This window comes from Tachyglossus aculeatus, chromosome 6, assembly GCF_015852505.1.
Source record: "Tachyglossus aculeatus isolate mTacAcu1 chromosome 6, mTacAcu1.pri, whole genome shotgun sequence".
Lineage (NCBI taxonomy): Eukaryota > Metazoa > Chordata > Mammalia > Monotremata > Tachyglossidae > Tachyglossus > Tachyglossus aculeatus.
Window position 1 is genome coordinate 49953554 of NC_052071.1, and position 20283 is coordinate 49973836.

Sequence of the window (20283 nt, forward strand, 5' to 3'; positions counted from 1 at the left end):
GCCCTACCAAATATTTTTGTATTGATTCCTCAACCCAAAATAATGCAAACATAGAAAATTTGAAAAATGAAATCCACTAACTTTAGAGTAGGCAATAGACAGCAAAATGAATAAAATGCCAGTGATTATTTTCAGAGAATGTAGAGTCTTCCTTAAGAGGACTGCACACCTACTACATTGCTATTAGGCTACTCATTTTCTCAGCTAAAGATTCTCCATTTCTGATGGTGAGTGGCATTCCCTGTTCCCAGACCATGTAGTAACAATTCTGTGTTTTGGAGAGTACAGCAGGTCACTGGCCTGGCAGCTGGTAAGATCAATTCAACTGCAGTAAAGTTTTGGTTTCGTAAAGAATCTTGTGAACTCTTGCAGTATTTGAAGTCTCAAGGTACTTTAACATTGTGTTTGCCTTTCCTTCTTTTCCTTTTTTCAACAACTCTTCCCAAGCGATGTGGTTAGTGCTCAGTATTCTATAGCATAATTTTGGGGTCAAGCTTTGCGCTTTGATCATTGTTCCCTAAACGTTTTTTTGGGGGTTTTTTTGGTACAATAATTTGACTTCTCTTAGAACAGACACCTGATCCAACTTTCAGATTTCTAATACATTACAAACAACATATTTTTCTTCTTTTTTTCTGCCTGCAACCAACTCTGCCATTCCTAATTCTCTACAATTGTGTCCAAATTCCCTCTCCTTTTCTCATTTCTTCTTTCTTTTCCTTAGACCTAAGATTAAAGGTGTGTCACTTTATGTACCATCTTTCATTTTTCCAATCTTTCTAAACCTGAACTATAAAAGCTCTATAGGGAAAGCCAGTATTTCCTTCTCTAAGCTGCTTATAGAGGAAGCTTTCGTATTTGTTCTAAGCCCTATTTTCACCTGCATCCTAAGCTGTTTTCTCTTTTTTATTATTCTCCAATGCCTTAGCAGCACTGTCCATCCCCAAGATGGTCATAGGACAATAAAACCACCTCATCCAGCTCCTCTGTGACTTAATGGCTAACCCAAGTTTTGTAGTGCCCGCTCTCAACAACATATTGGGATTCTTATATTAGAAACTCCCCAAAGAGAAAGAATGTACCCATCCTCTCGTGATAATTACCAACCCAAGAGCCAGGTAAGTAATTCAGTTTTCTGGCTTCTCTTTTTTTTTCATGGTATTTGGTATTTATTAAATGCCAAGCACTGTACTATGCCCTGGGGTTGATACAAACTTGTTAGTATCTCTCATCCTATCCTGACTGGATTACTGCATCAGCCTCCTCTCCAATCTCCCATCCTCCTCTCTCTCCCCACTTCAATCTATACTTCATGCTGCTGCCCGGATCATCTCTGTGCAGAAACGCTCTGGGCATGTTACTCCCCTCCTCAAAAATCTCCAGTGGCTACCAAGCAACCTACACATCAGGCAAAAAACTCCTCACTCTCGGCTTCAAGGCTCTCCATTGCCTCGCTCCCTCCTACCTCACCTCCCTTCTTTCCTTCTACAGCCCAGCCCGCACCCTCCACTCCTCTGCCGCTAACCTCCTCACTGTGCCTCGTTCTCGCCTGTCCCGCTGTCGACCCCCGGCCCACATCCTCCCCTTGGCCTGGAATGCCCTCCCTCTGCACATCCGCCAAGCTAGCTCTCTTCCTCTCTTCAAAGCCCTACTGAGAGCTCACCTCCTCCAGGAGGCCTTCCCAGACTGAGCCCCCTTTTTCCTCTCCCCCTCCCCATCCCCCCACCCTACCTCCTTCCCCTCCCCACAGCACCTGTATATATGTTTGTACAGATTTATTACTCTATTTATTTTACATGTACATATTTACTATTCTATTTATTTTATTTTGTTAATATGTTTTGTTTTGTTATTTGTCTCCCCCTTCTAGACTGTGAGCCTGCTGTTGGGTAGGGACCGTCTCTATATGTTGCCAACCTGTACTTCCCAAGTGCTTAGTACAGTGCTCTGCACACAGTAAGTGCTCAATAAATATGATTGAATGAATGAAATATGATTGAATGAATGAAATATGATTGAATGAATGAATCCCTAATTCCAACCCGGTGATGGGCTTCCTTGCCTCAGACATGACTCCGGGCAGTTCCTGAGATATTTCTGCATATACTGGGGTTCTCTCTGGTCAAGAGTCTGTGTGGTCTTTGCAAAAGGCTGTGGGGAGTTCAGCTAATATGACCTCTGTACTTGGCTAGAACTCTGCTCTCTGATCATCTAGAGAGAAAGGGTCTGGGAAGGGAGGGAGGGGAGATTTCCTGTCTGTCCCTGATTACTCTCTTCCAGGAGATGATCTTATTATCTGTTCTTGTTAAAGTCTCTCTTAAGCCCTTCATTTCCTCCTCTGTCCTCTGCTCCTGGTCAACAATACACCGGGCTGTGTAGCTCTTAAGCACTTTGATTTTCACCTTAGCCTCACAATTCAAATGTACATATTCATGAACTCTATTATTTCACCTTTCTCTATTCTATTAATGTTCGTCTCCCTCTGTAGACTGTACGCTCCTTGCGGGTAGGTATTGTGCCTACCAATGCTGTTGTATTGTACTTTCCCAAGCGCTTAATACAGTGCTCTGCACACTGTAAGCACTCAGACTGTAAGCACTCAGTAAATATGTTTGATTACTGGTAACTGTCCCACTCCACCCTCCTGCTCCTTCCTGTAATTTCTCTCCATACATACATTTTGAGTACCCCTCCTCACCCTCCGACCTCAACGTCAGCTGCTGTAACAGCAGAAAGCACATTTTCTTATTGGAAGTGTGATGGAGAAAATGGGAAGAGGCAGACGGATGACCTTACATGGCAATTCAAATGTTTCTTGCCCAACCTGGGGTAGGGTCCTTGCATAACAATGGAAATATAACCTTTCAGCTCAATTAAAGCTGTGTTCCGTTCTTACAGAAAAATAGGGCAAGTTATGCTAAAGGTATTGTGCCGTTGCCAATGTTTTTTTCTTATTCATAAAGATCATTTTATTTTTAGTGTTTCATAGGAGCGGGATGGATTATTAACTTTTCAGTGCATCCTGTTAATACCTGAAAATACAGGTTTCCCTGAAGTTGCTTAGTAACATCAGGGAGAAAAGCCAGACTGCATTAAACTGTCTTCCAGTTAGCTGCATTGCCATTATCTCACAAATAAGATGGGCCAATGGCCCGTCGTTGGTTTTACATCCAACATATCCATTTCATAATCTTCAGGGGCTGGGAGATGAAGCTTTCTGTCCCATCGAGTTCGCCTGCAACTCGATATGTTCGATGTGCTCTGCCTGCAGGACATAGCATTCAGCTGGATCACAATATCACTCTGACATTTCACATCAGGTAGTGGTAGTAATAGTGTTTAATTAAGTGCTTAGTGTGTGACGAGCACTTTTCTAAGCGCTGGGAAAAAATACACAGCCAGGAGTTAGACATTAGTCCTTGGCTTTCCAGGACAGCACAATCAAAAATAAGGTGGGGAAAGGTTTGGTGACAGACACGAAAGGGGAAATAATGCGTGTCTTGTCTCGTCTTATGCTGTCATGTTGTCTCCAGCCCTTAGCAACTCCATGGACACATCTCTCTCAGAATACCCCACCTGTGTTCGTTCTGGTAGTGTATCCATAGAGCTTTCTTGGTAAAAATATGTAAGGGGTTTACCATTTCCTCCTTCCATGCAGTAAACCTGGGTCTCCACCCTCAACTCTCCCATGCCACTGCTACCCAGCCCAGCTGAGTTTTGACTTGTAGCAGATTGGCTTCCACCCGCTGCCCACTGCCCAAGCTAAGAATGGAATGGGTATGCCTCTGCTTGACTCTCCCTCCCGTAGTCGAGACTGGTAGAGGACTGGAAACTCTCCAGGTGTGATCCTGAGAGGGGATAATGTTTGTACAATAAGAAAATGAAATGCAAAGTTAACAATCCATCAAGTCCAGTGGAAAAGGGGACTTACAGGGACCCCAAGGTGTTGCCGTGAGATCATAGAGTGTACAGCTTTCCCCAGTTCTAAAGGTTTTAGGGGCCTGAGGCTGCTGCAGCTTAAGGTCCCCACAGTTGCTTGCCTGGGGCATGTAGAGAGAAAGAGTCCTAGGGGTCATGTGCTAGGAAACAGTTGGGGGTTACTGGTGGGTTTGCTTGGCAGTCCAGTGGCTAGAGGCTCAGGGGTGCTCAGCTGTGGTTTAAATCCCCCTTCTTAAAGGTACATCATCGTCAAAGTCCTTGTAGTTATAGTGACTCATGCAAGAACAGTTATTCTCCATTATAACAGAGATATTCATAGTGTTTCATTTTGTTCTCTGTCTCCCCCTTTTAGACTGTGAGCCCACTGTTGGGTAGGGACTGTCTCTATATGTTGCCAACTTGTACTTCCCAAGCGCTTAGTACAGTGCTCTGCACACAGTAAGCGCTCAATAAATGCGATTGATTGATTGATTCATTCATTCATTCATTCATTCAATCGTATTTATTGAGCACTTACTGTGTGCAGAGCAGTAAGCACTCAATAAATACAATTGAATGAATCAATGAATATCTCTGTTATAATGGAGAATGACTGTGCTTGCATGAGTCTATGCATACCCACCCCACCACACACACAGCATGGCTTAGTGGAAAGAACACGGGCCTGGGTAGCAGAGGTCATGGGTTCTAATCCTGGCTTCCCCACTTAACAGCTGTGTGACTTTGGGCAAGTCACTTCACTTCTCTGGGCCTCAGAGAAGCAGTGTTGCTCAGTGGAAAGAACACGGGCTTGGGAATCAGAGGTCATGGGTTCTAATCCAGGATCTGTCACTTATCAGCTGTGTGACTTCGGGCAAGTCACTTCACTTCTCTGGGCCTCAGTTACCTCATCTGTAAAATGGGGATTGACTATGAGCCCCACGTGGGACAACCTGATGACCTTGTATCCCCCCCCCCCCCCAGCTCTTAGAACAGTGCTTGGCACGTAATAAGTGCTTAACAAAATACCATTATTATTATTATTATCCCAACCGACCCCCATCTTCCCTCATATATAGGTAAATTTCAAAATCAGGGATATCATTTTCAGATTATAATTAGTATCTTCTAAGTTGTTTTATCAAATCTACATTGATGGTATTGGCTAAAACTTCCAAGTGCCTTGATGCAGTATGGAAACATCAAGAAGCAGCATAGTTTAGTGGATCTTTCCAATAGCTGTTTGACCATGCCAAAGGGGAAGGGTTGTTTTGGTTAAGAGATGATGGAACATGGCAGTTGTTAGACATTCAGTGGCACACCAAGAAATGCAAACGGCCTCCCGTGCTGGAGGTGAAGAATAGAGAAGCAGCATGGCTTAGTGGAAAGAGCATGGGTTTGGGAGTCATAGGTCTTGGGTTCTAATCCTGCCTCTGCCACATGTCAGCTGTGTGACTTTGGGCAAGTCACTTAATGTCTCTGTGCCTCAGTTACCTCATCTGTAAAATAGGGATTAAGGCTGTGAGCCCCATGTGGGACAAACTGATGACCTTGTATCTACCTCAGAGCTTAGAACAGTGCTTGGCACATAATAAGTGCTTAACAAATGCCATTATTATTATATTATACATTATACATAATAATATTATTATTAATATATTATCATTATTATTAATAATAATAGATCATTTTTTACTGGAGGCCCAGGAGACCCTCCAGGTCAGATTAGAATGATCCACATGCAAAGTTGGTCCAGGGTTCTCTGATTTTCTGTGTCTCCAGACTTGTGTCTGCCTCCTTACCCAACTTAGGACCATAGGGTCTTAAATCCTTCTTTCAGGTTAAGGGGTCTGATAATACAACAACTGTATTGTCTCAGTTAAGTACCGTTGATGATGATATCTGTGGTGCCCAGTGGCTAGCTTAATCTGAATTGTTGATATCTCATGCACTGGTGAGCAGATGTTCTTTAGCATTTTCCCTAAGTGACACTCTACTCTAACCAGAAGGATTGGATACTGCCCAACAAATTCACCCGAACAATTACAAAAAACAAGGCCACTTCCCCGGCTGATGGAATGAACAGGACAGGGGAAATCGAATCACAAATTAGCTTCTGCCGTCATTTTTCATTCCTCAAAAATTTGACTGATTTTATTTTGGGTTTGTTATCATCAGTGGGTGTTTGATATCCATTATTTATTCATAATATTTGGCTTTTGAATGAAGGTTCTAAAGTTTCATCTTCCTGCTTTTAGGCTCATTCACTAGGGTTGTGCATTGGGGCATATATCTGTTTATATTTATTCATTAGTGTGCTGCTAATTAAAAATGTGTTTCATTAAACTTGTAAAAAAAGACTTAAGAGGAGAATGAACATGTTGAAGTTAAAGCACCCCAGGCTATGAAATAGCTTCAACAGTTGAGTTGTTGAAACTAATGTGGGCAGTAAGGGTGTCAGAAGCATCTAACACTAGAATGTTTGAAAGGCAAAATAAAATGTGCATAGGATGGCAGGTAGAGTTGGAGGTTTTCCAAAGAACCCCTGCCTGTTATGTACGTTTTTGGAAAGAAGAATTTTCATATGTGAATCAATCATACAAGTGGGCTATTTTTTGGTAGTACTCACCCAACATTATTTTTCCACTGGCATCTGTCCAAGTACAAAAATTTTGTGCTGAATTTTTTTTGGAGGTAATCATGCTCAGATAGCCTCAGAATAGCTGTTTAGATATATTATACTTAGAGGAAGTTAATAGAGTTTACCTTATCATCATCAGTGGTAGAATAACTCCTGTGTGCAGAGTTCTTTACTAGGCAGTGAGGGTGGAAAGGGATTGCAGAAGAGAGCAAAGGTCCCCATCCTCGGACAGATTACTAGCTAAGAACAGACAGAAGAGAAGCAAAAGCTCAAGCATAAGAATAGATTAAAAAATACAAATGCTAGGAACAAAAAAAAATGCCTTCACAATAAAATTTATAGAAATACATTGCTTATGGCCAGAAATACAGGTATCTGCAGTATTGGGATAACTTCAGGGAAGGATAATCAGAAGGCTTCGTGGTGGAGATGGACTTTAAATTGCTTTTTGAAATAGGGTTGGGTCATGGTTTGGACACATTTGGGAACACGTTGAGGTTTAGCAGGTAAGGCCTGTTGTTTAAGAGAGTGCTGAAGCTCAAGGTCAAGGATTGTAATTTGATTCAAGTGGCAGCAAGATGGAGAAGAGAAGAGACTTGATCAGACCAAGGAGTCATTGGAGGGAATACACAACTTGAGAAAAATTAAGGGAGGGCAGTGACCGTGTGTCTTGCTGCTGTTATACACTCCCTGGGGCTTAGAAGAGGCCTTTGCACACAATACATTCTCAGTTAAGTGCCGTTGATGATGATGATGATGATGGTGATGATGTCTGAGCTCAATCGTCTGAATAGTTAGGGTTGAGATTGAAAAATAATTCATTCAGTTGAGATCCATCAGAGGAAAGGGCATATGCCTTGAAAGGACACCTGCATTTAGAGGGTAAGGAAAAGAAGGGAAGATATTAATGACAGAAAATAAGTTCCAGAGGGAAGAGGGAATTTCTGTAGAGGAAGAAAGGCTGAAAGTGAGGAATGGAGGAGGGAGAAAGAAGGAGGTTAGGAGCAGTGTTTTTCAAGACGGAAAAGTGGATCATTTGATGATCCGAAAGTGGATCCTTGAACTAAGAGTAGGGAGGGCAGCTAGTGAGCTAGTGCATTCTGGGATATAGTTAGTTTTAAAAGATGGAAAATTTCTTGAGTAATCCAGTCCAGGTGGAAAAAATGGGGTGCATTGGATGAGGAGGAAGTTGCAGGTAATGGACAAAGAGTGAACATAGCTTTCTTAATTCTGACTTCTACTCTAGTCGTTGTTCAAAAATTTGAAAAGATTGTAGTGTAGGAATGGAAATCTTATTCATTGCTCACAGTAATCAATTTGTCTAGAACTGATGCACTCATTGACTCTTATAGAGAAGGAGTATTTCATTGAAATAAAACCCCTGAATTGCTTGATAAAATATGGAAATTTTAATTCAAATTTATGATACAACTTCTACGATTCTTTAATCAAAGTGTATGAACTGGAAGGATTAATGCATTTGGGAATTTTTCCTTTAAGCTATTTATCAATTTCACTGCATTTTAAAATGTAAACGTTTTCTACCTCAAATGTTTTTCCCTTGCCTTCAATTTTTCCAGTCAAGAGCTGAAAATCAATCGCATCATTGCCTTCATTACCACCTTCTTTGAGTTATAGAGCGGACTTTCCGGTTATCTCTTTTTTCAATATGAAAGCTTTTCATAACAACTCAGAAAAGTGTTCAAATGTGGAATCTCGAAACAGATGCCATACTGGTCACTTTAAATCATGGCATTATGCAAACTATCCCCATTTCAGTTAATATACAGAGGTAACATTTATAAAACTAAATGCAAGAGTAATTGCCAAACCAAACAGTGCAGTGTATCTGCACTCTATAATAGTTTGAATTGTGGCAAAGCTTTATGTATCAGCTAGAGTGATATTTAACTAGGCTTTCTGTGAAACAAAAGGACAAACAGATATTTTACAGCTACCTTTAAGTAGATGGAATATTGAAATGTATTTTAGGGATAGTGTTTCAATCACCTACGTGCTCATGATGAATGAACAGTTGGAGAAGCAGCGTGGCTCAGTGGGAAGAGCACGGGCTTTGGAGTCAGAGGTTATGGGTTCAAATCCCGGCTCTCGCAATTGTCAGCTGTGTGACTTTGGGCAAGTCACTTAACTTCTCTGGCCTCAGTTACCTTCATCTGTAAAATGGGGATTAAGACTGTGAGCCCCCCGTGGGACAACCTGATCACCTTGTAACCTCCCCAGCGCTTAGAACAGTGCTTTGCACATAGTAAGCGCTTAATAAATACCATCATATTATGTTATTATTATTATGTCTGAGAAGTAAAGTCCATATTCCCATTCCCAAAATAGCAGCCGGGTCATTGTGTTTCCTCTCAGTCCAGTGGAAGTGAACTGTGATGTCCATCCATTGGGATGACCACTTAATCCTGGAAGGGTCATCCCAATCATATTTATTGAGCACTTAGTACAGTGCTCTGCACACAGTAAGCGCTCAATAAATACAATTGAATGAATGAACAGTTGACTTCCACTGGCCCACAAAGCAACAGTGACATTGTCCACTTTCCTTAAAGCTACCAACCATGCTTCTGATTAATGCTAATTGTGCTAGAGTTATGGGGGAGATTTGGCACTGTTCTCTAGGAGAGGAAGACAGACCACCGACTCATTTTACATACACAGTTAGGTGGAATAAAGTGGGTAATAAAAATCCCCATTTCCCTGGCTGAGATTTCAGTGATCTTCAACAAATAAAAGGCTGAATCTCCTTTTAAAAATTCCTGCCCAGGTGTTCCAGGGTTTTTCATTATGAATAATTCAAGGAGGCAGTTTGGCTGGTGGCCTACTTCATTGTTTATGATCTTGTCTTTCCATTTGATATTCCACATACCAAACATACAGCAACTGAAAGGGTCAGCATGTAAAAAAAAAAAGGGCCTTATTTTTTCATACATTACCACATCTACTAGTAGTAATATCAGGCTAATGGTATTTAGTGAAGCAGCATGGCTCAGTGGAAAGAGCACAGGCTTGGGAGTCAGAGGTCATGGGTTCTAATCCTGGCTCCTCCAGATGTCTGCTGTGTGACCTTGGGCAAGTCACTTTACTTCTCTGAGTCTGTTACCTCATCTGTAAAATGGGGATTAAGACTGTGAGCCCCACGTGGGACAACCTGATAACCTTGTGTCCCCCCCCAACGCTTAGAACAGTGCTTCACACATAGTAAGCACTTAACAAATGTCATTATTGTTATTATTAAGCACCATATACTACTAATAATGATAACCGTGATATTTTTAAAGTGCTTACTGTGTGCTAAACCCAATAGTAAGCACTGGGCAGATAAAATAAAATCCAGTAGGACAATCTCTATCCTATATAGGACTCACAGTCTGAGTAGGAGGGAGAATAGATGTTGAATCCCCAACACTTAGAACAGTGCTTGGCATGTAGTAAGTGCTTAACAAATACCATCATTAGTTTACAGATGAGAAAACTGAGGCACAGAGAAGTTAAGTGATTTACCCAAGTTCACCCAATCCAGAATTAGAACCCAGGTACTCTCGACTCCCAGGCATGTGCTCTTTTTACTAGACCTTAGTATTAAGCACAATGCGCTGTCCTGGCATTTGGGAAAGCACCACAGATTATGTGGTACAAGTGTATGCTCCATTTCCTCAGAGAGCTTACAGTTACCCAGGGAGGCAGAAATTAAAATATTTAAAAATAGTGGAATCCAAACAAATAATTGCATGTAAAATTGAATATGCAAGTGATGAGGGTGGGCTGATTCAAATCAGGGTATTGGGAATTAATTGGGGAATGTCTGTTGGAAGACGTGAGACTTTAAGAGAGCTTTGACTATGTGGAGGCCAAGAATGGATGGATTTGGGAGGGAGAATTGGAGAGGAGTTTGAGGCCTGGGAAACAGTGTGAGCAAGGAAGGGATTGGAGGTGACTTTGGGAGCAGTGAAGAGTGGGTGATTTGAGGAGTGGGTGAAGAGTTGAAGGAAAAAACCTATGTTTGATGTGAAGGGAGATGTGAGGTCATCAGAGGGTTTCGAGAGGTGAAGAGACGTATTCTGAGTATTCATTTAGAAAGGTCATCTGGGCAGAAGCATGTAATAGGAACCGAAGGGGGAAGGGTGGAGGCAGGAAGGCCAGAGAGGGAGCTGATGCCTGATATCGCATAGGTAAATAAATGCCGACTCTTAAATTTTGGCTTTACACAGTAAAATAGAAGGTCAGAGATTATGCCAAAAGCACTCTCTATCGTTTTGCTCTGAGGCTGGGCAAAATCTCTGCTCCTGCTTCCTCACGCATATCTCCATGGGTTAAAAAACAAAACAAACCCCCCCCCCCCCCCCCGATCATTGTGATTCTGTTCTTTGTGATAACATTATTATTCAGTTTTCAACAGTGGCATCAAGTGTCTTACCAAGTGCTTCCCAGCACCAACCCTCTGAGGAATGAAGTACCCATAGCTCCTGTTTCAGAAATGCAGGATCCCCATTGACCTGCTCCATGCAGGAGAACTCTGGTCTTTATGTCACCTGGCAACAGAAGCAGTTGCTGAAAAAGAGATTGTTTAGGGTCCACCACTTTTGACATCCAACCCAAAATACAAACGGGAAATGGTGTGCATAACTTTGGAATGTGTTCTGCGAACTTCTGAGACACTTTCTTCTGAACAAGGAGCCCAACCAGTCTCAGGGTGGCATTAATTTACATGGTTTCATCCATTTTCATTAGGTTTTACAGCTCCTGGCTGGTGCTCAGATGTTAGTACCCATCCCCAACTGCTGCTGCAAATTAGAAGTTTTTCCAATTGCAATCACCACTCCTGATTTTTCTCTGTGGCCTCTGTGCTACACTAGCATCTGCAGAGAGAATGTGACTGTTGCAAATTTGGCATTTTTTGTAGTCTCCTACACACACACCCACCCACCCACACACACACACACACACACACACACACAAATACACAGAGTCTCTCTTCCTTAAAGGTGTTTTGTCTTGAGCCTGTTTTAAAAAGCACAGAATTGCTGATTGAAAATAGACAGCCAGAAAAATCCAATCAGAGAGCCGTGTGTTTCTTCAAATGAACCACACTGCAATCTGCCTTGAGTGGGAGGCAGTGGGGGATTTAAAAAATTGGGGACATTCTTGATGCGGGGCTCAGCATTTTTCGAATGCAAAAGAACAAACAATTATATGATCACTTTTCCTGAATTTTCAGTCTCACCCGTGCTCTTCTGTTCTTTGATCTTTGCAGATTCTGCTAGCGAGGTTGTCTTGGGATTGGTGAAAGTTTGACAGAAGCCTTCAGAAGGAAGTCTGAATAAAATTTGGAATTTAGGGCTGCAGTAGAATAAAAGACATTAGATTCTCTATTTCAATGATACCTCCCCAGCTTATTAAGTCCTTGGGATATTAATCCTCTAATGGCAATTCATTTTAATGCCTGTCTCCCCTGCTGGATTGTTAGCTTTTTGACGTTACATTTTCCCAAGTTAGTGAGGTGATGTGCACAGATGTTTGATAAATACCAATGATTGATTGATATGCTCACAAAGGTCTTGCGGTGACTGTTGGTGGACGTTGTGAGAATTCAGAGACAACAATCAGGGTTTGTTGGGGGCACATAGACGCAGTTAAATGCTCAGAGCATAAGCAGCCACAGGCTACCAAAAGTAATAAAAGGGATAAACTTCCTTTCTCTTGCTGAATTATTGGAATACATTATATGGTGTGCAGGAAAACAAAACAGTCATTACAAGGTTAGTGTAGAATTAATCCAGAAATTAATATTAGGGAAAAACAAAAATTGCATTAATCTGAAATTGTGCTTATACATAGATACATAGGTAGTCACGTTGGACTCAGTCCCTGCTCACAGTCCCAAGAAGTAGGTACAATAGGAATCTAATTCCTACATGACAGAGGAGGAAACTGAGGTGAAGATTAGTCAAGTGACTTGCCCAAGGTCACTCAAGAGGGAAGTGGCAGAGGTGTCCAAGAAGATCTTTGATGGAATAATCACCCTAAATTCCGAAGCAAGGATTTATTTGACTAATTTAGCTGGAAAGAAACTGACAAACTAAATGAGGCCAGAAAATGCTTTCCCAACATTACGTTTTATTTTTCACAAAACTACTGGGTTATCATAATGACTTTCTGTTTTGTGGGGTAGCCTACTGGTTGGCTCACTATGGAGAAAGATGAATATTTTCCGTTTATTCTTTCCAAAAATATCCCTCCTAATGCGGTCAAAAGGAGAGTCAGATGAGATGATCGACCCCTTTGTAATTCTGAATATCACAATCAAATCCTTTCTCTAGACTTCCCCTTCCTAGCAAGTTGTGTGTTCATGGTATGTTTCTTCTGTAGTGACTTTGAAATTGGTCCCAACATTGAAAACCCTGCTATTTAAAATTGAATTCCAATAATGTAGCTAATTCTCTTTGGTTTCCTTACTCCACGTCCATATTATATCCTCTTCCTAACTGGTTGGTTTTTCCAGATTTTGTCCAGGTATTTCTCTTGCAGGAGATTCCTGGAAGCAACCAAACACCTCTTCCCCTCCCACTCCCTGCCCTGATTGGAGAGCACACAGTTGAAAGATCGGCTGTTTAGGGCAGCCAGCACCGCTCAATCGTCTTGGGGCAGCCAGCACCTCTCAATTTTGATGATATTGCAAGTCTATCTAAGTCTGCGGTGGGGAACTTTGGTATCTTCCTTGGCTGGCACCTTTCCCCTGCTTCAGGGCCTGTATCGATCATGTTGTCAAAACAGCTTTGTATCATCCACCTTATATTACCTGTCTACAGATCCACCTTGAGACCTGTTTAAAGCTTCACTGATTTTGAGACGCTGATTTACACTGCAGTGTTTCCTAGTCTGGACTCACTGTAATCGTTTTTACGCCAGCTCCCTCTCTTCTGCTCTAATGAGGAAATGACAACTTGTACAGGAATCAACTGCGAGATTCATTTCAAATTCAGAAAACACTATCTATTTCCATTAAACCGTATGGAATTTATTGGCATTCCGCATTGATCAAAAATGCCCTACTTTGACATTTAAATATCTTTCGGAGTTATACCAACTTATAATGTTATATTAACTCTTTTCCAGGCAAAATGGGTGCAACTTTCAGGGCTCTGATCTTATTCTCATTGAGAGTCCCTGCATTGGAGACAAACAGAAACAATTTGTTCTAAGAAAATACATAGAAAAGATGATTTTTAAGAAATATTTACCACTATACGGTCACATGAACTTTCATCATCTATACAAACTCATTGAGTACTCACTTAATTCAACAGACCGTAAGCTTATTGTGGCAAGGAAAGTGTCTACCAACTCTGTTGCATTATACTCTCCCAAGCACTTAGTTCATTGTTCTGCACACAGTTAGTGCTCAATAAATACCACTGATGATGCTCAGACTATGCTAAATATGTTGTGGGATCTCTTTCACTAGAGTTGCTTTTTTAAAAGAGAATGAGACCTCCTCTAGACCAACTCTGAAGTATTGTACTCTCCCAAGCAGAGTACAGAACTCTGTTTACAACAAATGCTTAGAAAATGCCTTAAGTGATATTGGAGAGGCTGAATAAGATTATTTCTCAAGACCCTATGCAGATATACCCACAAGTCTTTTATTTTACTCATGGACAATAGAGAATAAAGAAGGGAATTGTAAGGTGAAGTAGGAATCGTAAGGATGCTTATCCCAAACTTTGTGTTTTTCCAGAGTTTGCCTTTCGCTAGTTTGAACTGAAACTTGAATGAATGTTTGTTGATGGAAAAGGTCACCTTCCAGACAGAATAAGCTACTACATGGTTGCCTGCAAGTCAGAGAATATTATTTATAACCATCCTTGGAGTTGGAAAATGATGCTACCGACAGTGAGATTTTTGTCATTATGTGCAAGCATAGCTGATAAAACTGCTGACTGATAATCCACTCCCCACCTGTAAACGTGGAGCTAGCCTCTTGCTGGACTGTCACATTGGCTATCCATAGTATTTTTTCCTGTTTTAGTCCTCTTTGGGCCTCTATATTCTGCCCCAGAGTTTGTTCTGAGGGAGTAACACTATGTTGAATTGCTGTACCCCGGCTACTGTGTTTTCACTCCTGTCTCTCAACTTTCCAACAATCCTTGGGATATTACCTGAGTGTGATATTTAGCATAGTATCAAGATTCAGATTGTTATTATTACAATACAGTATTGTAATATCCATCCTTTTCCATATGGCTGTGAAACCGGGATTGACCAAGGACAACCTATATGATTTTTTAATCAGTCAATCAATTGTATTTATTGAGCATGTATTATGTGCTGAGACTGTACTAAGTGCTTGGGAGAGTACAACAGAGTTAGCAGACACATTCCAATCCAATCCACATTCCAAGAGAAGCAGCATGGCTCAGTGGAAAGAGTACGAGCTTGGGAGTCAGAGGTCATGGGTTCAAATCCTGGCTCTGCCAATTGTCAGCTGTGTGACTTTGGGCAAGTCACTTCACTTCTCTGTGCCTCAGTTCCTTCATCTGTAAAATGGGGATTGAGACTGTGAGTCCCACGTAGAACAGCCTGATCACCTTGTATCCTCCCCAGTACTTAGAACAGTGCTTTGCACAGAGTAAGTGCTTAACAAATGCCATCATTATTATTCCAGTCCCTGAATGGGTTTACAGTCTAGTGATGAGCTTACAGTCCTTTTTATATGGCATGTTTTAGGCTCTTCTATCTGTAGGCATTGTACTAAGCACTGAGGTAGATACAAGCTAATCAACTTGCTCACAATCTTATCCCCCATTTTATAGATAATAATGATGATAATAATAATAATGAAAATAATTGTGGTATTTATTTAGTGCTTACTATGTGCCAGACACTATTCTAAGCACTGGGGTGGATACAAACAGATTGGGTTGGACCCAATCCCTGTCCCTCTTGGGGCTCACAGTCTTAATCCCCATTTTACAGATGAGGAATTGAGGTACAGAGAAGTTAAGTGACTTGCCCACGTAGCAGAGTGTTGGGATTTGAACCCAGGACCTTTTGCCGTTCAGGTCTTTCATCTTCACATTAGGCCACACTGAACTTATTGCTGAGAGTAGCTGTGGTTGTTCACAGAACACTGCTCTGAGGAGAAAATTGATCTTCCTCAATAAATTAATAATAATGAGTACTTACTATATCCCCTTCTTGGGGTCACACCTGGAGAGTTTTAGTACTCTACCAGTCTCAGCTATGGGAGGGAGAGCCAAGCAGAGGCATACCCATTCCATTCCTAGCTTGGGCAGTGGCTAGCGAGTGGAAGGCAATCGGCTACAAGTCAAAACTCACCTGTGCTGGGCAGCAGCGGCACACAAGAGAGTCAGAGACTCAAGTTTACTGCGCAGAAGAAGGCAATGGTAAACCACTTCCATACTTTTACCAAGAAAACTCTACAGCTACATTACCAGAACAATTGCAGATGGAGAGCAGGACATTCTGGGAGAGATGTATCTGCGGTGTCTCTATGGGTCGAACACGACTCGACGGCACAAGACAAGATCTACTATATGCAGAGCACGGTACTAAGCACTTTGGGAGAGTATGATAAAATGAGAAGACATGGAATTCACCATCAAGTGGGGGTGACAGATATTAAAATAAATCACAGTTAGGAGGAAGAAGGAGAAGGTACTGCTTAACTAATAAGGTATGTAGGCTTCATGCATAGGTGTTCTGAGAGCTCGTGAATGCACAGAGAGCAACCTAATGCTGCCACTGCAGAACAGGAGAAAGGAGACCCTTCGCAGTGAAGGAAAAGACCTGTTGAACTGTGACTTTCAAGTTTTGTCATTAAAAAAATGTTGAACACAGTCAACGTGGTATTGGTTTTTGACTGTATTTCCAGGGATGCTGACAGGGCATGTTTGCCAGATCAGAAACTATTAACTCCGAGTGGACTCCTTCAAGAGTATCTCCTTTCTCACTACAGCCAACCCCAACATAATGCTTATAGCACTTTTGTATGATAATGTCTTCCTAGTTATCTAACTTTAAGATTAGGTGCAAGTTTAACTTGGCCTAAATACTCATCTTCTGCTCCCTTGGAAGGATTATGAATGACTTGAGTAGCATTAGCTCTAGACAATGACACCTATATGGTAGAGATAAAAACAGATCTCTAGTTTGTTGGCACAGAGTGTCTTTACTGAAAAAAAATGCATATAAAAAATCCAATTTAATGAATTCATTATTGGTCCAAACTTTCATTGCTCTTGGGTCATGTAACTATATTGTATTTTTTATCACTCTTTTCTACTATATTTATATTGCTCTCGTCAATAGTTCGGCTCTTGTGACTGCATTAATGCACCATATATTGTTTTCTATGGGAAAATATATTTTGCTTAGTGCTCTTTAGCTTAACACTCTATATTTGTGGAACCAATTAAGAAAGCTAAAAGGGGGTTTAGACGAACTGATTTCTGCAGTTCCTGACTCATCCTTCCCAATTCCATTTGGACTTATTATTTATCCCCTCAGGTTCATTATTTGTATCTATTCTTGCATTCTTTTAATTATGCTTTCTGTCGATTGATGTCAGCTTGTCTTTTCGATTCACCTCTAAGCTTCCCAAGGTGAGGAATTTCATCTCACACTCCTTCTGTATGTTCTCCAAGTGCATAGGGAGTCCTCTGTTCATAGCCACATTTCAATAGACAAGCAATGGTGAGACAAATTCATAAGCACAGCAAAGATCTATTATTATGTGCTCTGGTCCCTTTTAATCCATTCACTTTCTGACTTCTCCATGGAACTCCAGCATAACAGTGAGGCATGAATTCTCTTTTGAAAATCCGTGTTGACTTTCCCCAGCAGGTGTGTTTTCCCAAGTGCACACAGGCCTCAAAATTCATTATAACATCTACTAATTTTCCAAGTTGTGGAATTGAGGCTCACCCCACTATGATTCCTATGACAGGTTTTTGAACGCTTTTTAGAAATGAGAATTATATTGATAATTCCCAGTGCTCTGATACAGTAGCCATATTTACTGATTAATCATATATTCTTGAGAGTAATTCCACAACTTGCCCTTGGTGTTTCATCTGAACTCTCTGATGGATGCCATTTGGTCTTGGCAACTTGTTACTATCTAGTTTATTTGGTCTTTGCTATAGACAAGACATTGGACATGGCCAATACCTTCCTCTTCAACAGTTGGACACTGGGCACATCTTTGCACGCTTTTGACATTTCTTCCCATGCCCGTATTATGGACAGCAGAGAGACCGCTAAACACCTCTGCAGGAATGTGGTCATGAGCAGTGGCTTTTCCTTTTGAAGCTTGATTTATAAGTTTTAGTTAGCAGTGCGATCAGCCAGCAATTGTGACAAGTCAGTATTTAGGAGGGGGTAATATATCACAATTTCAAAGTAGCTTTCCCACCTGCGGCTCCTGGCACCAGATCCTCTTCTTTGAGGAGGAGGTTGACAAAGCTGATTTTGGCCCTCTGGCTCTGGGGGCATTCAGGCTTTCCCCTTGGAGTTTAGGAATTTGCTTGGAGTTCCAGATTTACTAGTCCCTCAGGGAGAGCTGGGTTTCCCTCTTCCTAAGGAGACACAGAGGCTTTCCCTGGGCCCTCTGCAGCATGGAACTAGAGAAACAGGGAGCCAGCTTTTTAGAAACCCTGGAATATACCAACAGTATTTTCTGCATCACCCATAGAAGATGGGGGAGTCAAGGGACATCCATGAAGGGTAGGGGTCCTCTTAGATTAAGGACAACTTTGATTCTTTATGAGAGAATTTCCTTTTGTGTGACCTTGGAAAAGTCACTTACCTTTTCTTTACTTCGGCTTCCTCATCTGAAAAATAGCAATAAGATACCTCTTCTCCCTCCCCCTGCGGCTAGGAGACTGTATTTAATCTGACTGTAATGTAGCTTCCCCAGTGATTAGATCAGTATTTGCCACATAGTGTGTAATAATCACTACCCTTCTCCAATTATAATGGGAGTCTCTCTTTTTTAGAATGGACAACACGCATGTTTATGCCTTTATGCCTTTGATTTGAAGCATCAAAATGTCCCTAGTCTTATTAAGAGGGAAACAAATATCTACATACAGAGAGAAGGTCAGATAAATGTATTATCAAAGTCAGCATATACTTGTCACTAAAACCAATATATTGCTCTTCAGAATATGACAATTAATGAGATAAACAAATGTGATTGCTTGAATTAGTAGTAAGTGACCTGTTTAAAATGGAATCTCTAGAGCCTTGGTTTCTTAATTTAAAAACCTCATAAAGTTGTGTGACAATTCAAGGAGCCAAATTTTCTAGAAGTCCTCAAGGGAGAAACTGAGAGACTTGTTTTTCAAAAGTATTTTTTTTTTATATAAATGCCGGGGTTTTGTGTATAGCCTGACATATGCCATCCAAATATGCTAGCTCCTGTTTGTACCTCTGGAGTAGTCGTTTCCATATTTCTAAGGTGTGTTTGCTGTTTTTTAAGTTTATTTTCACTTTTTGGTCTATATTTCAGTTCTGTGCTTGTTTTCAGCTTCTGAAGTGTTCATATATGTGTTTCAGGTACTATTCATATAGAATCTTGGCTTTTGAGAAAGTCCCAAGTAAGCACTAATCTAACGTGAATTTACATTCTCTCTCTCTCTCTCTCACACACACACACACAAACACACTTTATAGTTTCAGAGTGTGTGCTATATATATATATATATATGTTTTCTCATTGAAGTGCTTTGTTCAACTTTGAAACAAAATTTCACTGACTACCACTGACTACTTGGTAGTTGGTCTTCCAAAGACATGCTCTAAACTGAGAGTCTCCTTTAAAAGAGCCATATGATGCCATTATATTGCTTGTGCATGTCTCATAACAGACTGCTACTTCTGTCAAAGACCTGTCTACTATCAACTAATACCGTCACCAACCATTCTAAGTAAAAATCACAACGGCCCCACCAAGTACTGCTGAACTATGGGTTCCAAAGTACAATCAATGTCATCACCTCTAGACTGTGAGCCCATTGTGGACTTTATTGCTGTATTGTACTTTCCAAGCACTTAGGACAGTGCTCTGCACACAGTAAGTGCACAATAAATGCTATTGAATGAATAAAGAGAACATAACCCATGAGCATCAGTCCCCCAACCCCGCCCCCCACAACTCTTTGAGCTATTTAATAATAATAATGATAGCATTTATTAAGCACTTACTATGTGCAAAACACTGTTCTAAGCACTGGGGAAGTTACAAGGTGATCAGGTTGTCCCACGGGGGGCTCACAGTCTTCATCCCCATTTTACAGATGAGGTAACTATGGCCCAAAGAAGTTAAGTGACTTGCCCAAAGTCACCCAGCTGACAGTTGGCAGAGCCGGGATTTGAACCCATGACCTCTGACTCCAAAGCCCGGGCTTTTTCCACTGAGCCATGCTGCCCTTGACTCAAAAGGGCAGCCAGAGAAAGGTTTTATAGTACAGACGGCCATTCTGAAGATGTCCAGTGAAACTCAGTCAAAATTATCGCTCAGGATGAAACGAACTACAAGTAGCACAAGCCAAAGTTAAGCAGCCATTACATACACATATGTAGTCTTAGTTTCAAATATTCACTCAGTGGTATTATTGAGAGCTTACTGGTTACAGAACACTGTACTAAATGCGTGGATGAGTACAATAATCCTTGAA

General features: G+C 41.2%; 2 non-coding genes across 2 annotated transcripts; one reads left to right on the forward strand and one right to left on the reverse strand.

Moving 5' to 3' along the window:
• Positions 1 to 3720: 3720 nt before the first annotated feature.
• Positions 3721 to 3858, reverse strand: LOC119930251. Its single transcript, XR_005451735.1, has one exon. It is a non-coding gene; the product is annotated as a small nucleolar RNA SNORA7 (small nucleolar RNA).
• Positions 3859 to 15772: 11914 nt separating this feature from the next.
• On the forward strand, positions 15773 to 15909 carry LOC119930231. The gene has a single exon (XR_005451718.1). It is a non-coding gene; the product is annotated as a small nucleolar RNA SNORA7 (small nucleolar RNA).
• The last annotated feature ends 4374 nt before the right edge of the window (positions 15910 to 20283 follow it).